This window comes from Montipora foliosa, chromosome 13, assembly GCF_036669935.1.
Source record: "Montipora foliosa isolate CH-2021 chromosome 13, ASM3666993v2, whole genome shotgun sequence".
Classification (NCBI taxonomy): Eukaryota; Metazoa; Cnidaria; class Anthozoa; order Scleractinia; family Acroporidae; genus Montipora; species Montipora foliosa.
In genome coordinates this window covers 8,071,217-8,073,716 of record NC_090881.1, presented here as the reverse complement: position 1 = coordinate 8,073,716, position 2,500 = coordinate 8,071,217, and the positions used below count along the sequence as shown (strand labels likewise).

At 39.5% G+C, this 2,500-nt stretch overlaps 1 protein-coding gene across 1 annotated transcript in view; it reads left to right on the top strand.

Moving 5' to 3' along the window:
* Positions 1 to 2,500, top strand: part of LOC137983256 (ADP-ribosyl cyclase/cyclic ADP-ribose hydrolase-like) — a 36,242-nt gene that overhangs the window by 9,306 nt on the left and 24,436 nt on the right. The gene's annotated exons all lie outside the window — the stretch shown is intronic.

Sequence of the window (2,500 nt, the reverse complement as noted above, 5' to 3'; positions counted from 1 at the left end):
TTGTGCGGCACCCAAACTGTGAAACAATCTCCAATGCGATATCCGCAATGCCACTAATTTAGATCATTTCAAGCGCTTGCTCAAAACTCATCTGTTCAGAGAGGCCTATAGTCACTACAGATAGTATTTTTACATAATTGTAATCGAAGAGAAAATGTCGCCAGTCTCACTACTTTAACAATGCAATGCGTGTGTACGCGGCAGAATTAATATGCAGCACGGAGATTTTGGGCTTTCAGACTTTTAAACTTGTATTTTGCATATATAACTAGTAGTAGCTATCGCTAAGTGCCAACGAAACAGTCAATATAATACATCGTTTACAGATTTGTATCAGAGTTCCAAAACACCCAACAGTAGTTGTAATCTTTTTATTCGAAAGTACTGCAACTCAACTTATCTAGTTGACAATAATACAATAATAAAAATTGCACACTTTTTATCTCCAACAACAATGTAGGTGTCAACGTGTTTTGCAATAATATGAAAAGTACTGCTGTAATTTTTGAACGGTCGTAATTTTAACAGGAATATACAATAATTACGTTGAATAAAATCAGTGCCATGAAAAAAATCGCCAAAGCGTTTTCAGACTTTTCAGCGTGGAGCATGTAACGGGCCAGTCAAACTCTCTTGCACATGAAAGTTGTTTCACTTGTAGAATTTTTATTTTGCAAGATGCAGCTATGAATTACAAGTCAAATTGATCGTTTAATTTTGTACTTTGCAGACAACATATTTATTTGAAAATTAAATTAAATTGTTCACGACTCAATGGTTACAAAACGAAAAAGTGCTCTACTCGCGGGCCGAAATCCGAAATTGACAACAGCGGCCGATAAGAACACGTATGCCGGTTTAGTTTTGAGCTCGTTCACTCAATATAGAACACGATGGTTCGAAAATAAATATTAAAGAACACTCAAAGCAAGTGTACACAACACAATGATCAGGGAAATGGGAAAAATGTGTTTTCACTCACCTCCGAGCACAAGATCATCAATAGTCGCACGCGTCGTGCAAGTTTGTCTAATGACATCACACATCAAAACACGCACTTTCATTGGTCCCTACTAAAATCTCCAGGGAATCTTACATTATCCTGCGTAGCCTTACATTACCCTTTTCACACAACGATCGAGAATTTTTCTGCCTGCTGCAATACTTCGCGCGGCATTAAGCTGGCCGCCTCGCAAGCCTCGCGTCTTCGCTCGGCTTGCTCGTTGGCAATAAGCTGCGTTTACACGCTGAAATTTAAGTGAGTGAGTAAATGACGTCACTTTTCCCTAGATCCAACCCTCTGAGGTCCAATCGGTCAGTTTGGAACGTGAGTAATGGCGGACGTGAAACCCAATACAGTAAACTCTCTCTAAGACGGACATCATCGGGACCGGCCTCAGCTGTCCGTCTTAGAGAGGTGTACGGCTTACAGAGAGTCGACGTAACATGACCCCAGGAATTTTGAGAAAATAATGCTGAACCTCTGTTTCAAGTTGTTTACTTGAACGAAACCTACCTGTTTTAGATTACAATACAATTCGGTTGTCACCTCCCAAGTTATTTTTTGAATGGGACAATGACTGACTTAATTTTAACTTGTACTGTATGTATTCCGAAGACAAGATAAGAGCTGTCAGTTAAACGCCTGGTGTTAAAAAGAGTCACGTACAAGAATTTTTCTTCCCTAAATCGTAATTTGCGATCACATTCAGCACCTCGCAAGTGTCCGTTCACGATTTCAAGGTGTCCGTTGTCCGTCTTATGGAGGTGTCCGTCTTATAGAGAGTTTGGTTATATGACTAAGAAACGGCCGGGACCAGCAACAGGTGTCCGTGTTATAGAGGTTTCCGTCTTACAGAGGTGTCCGTTAAGAGAGAGTTGACTGTACTTACACTTAAGAAAACAAACTTTGGTTAAAAAATAAAGCTCAAAACTTTGCCAGTCGAGTGGTCAGCAATAGCACTTCAAAATCTGAAGAAAAAAAAGAAAGTCAACGAGTTAGTGCAGTTAATTAAACCATAAAATGAAAGCTAAAATTTCAGAGAGTGCTTAGGCCTAATCACTGAAACGAGGGCTTAGGCTTAATCAACAAATTATTGCTATATTGACTGTGAGTCCATTGACTCATGACTCATGACTCATGACTCATTGACTCATTGACTCATTTGACTCATAAAACATGCGTTCTCGTTTGATCATAGTAGCACTTTGAGATAAAACGTAATAATTATTTTAAAAACTGGCCTTCCAACAGTAATTTACAATTTCTTCCATTTGTGTGTGTGTGTGTGTATGTGTGTGTGTGAAAGCCCGTTGTTAAGATTTACACAGGTTGCATTACGTTTTCCCTTTGAGACCACCGGCTGACTGAAGCAATAACGTCGTTTTTACCATTGATTATTTGTGGCGGTCACACTTGAGAGAGACACAATGTAGCACTAGTGTTGACACTACTCTAGTGGGAACTCTCTGGTGTTTGAATCCGTAGCTGAACACTAAG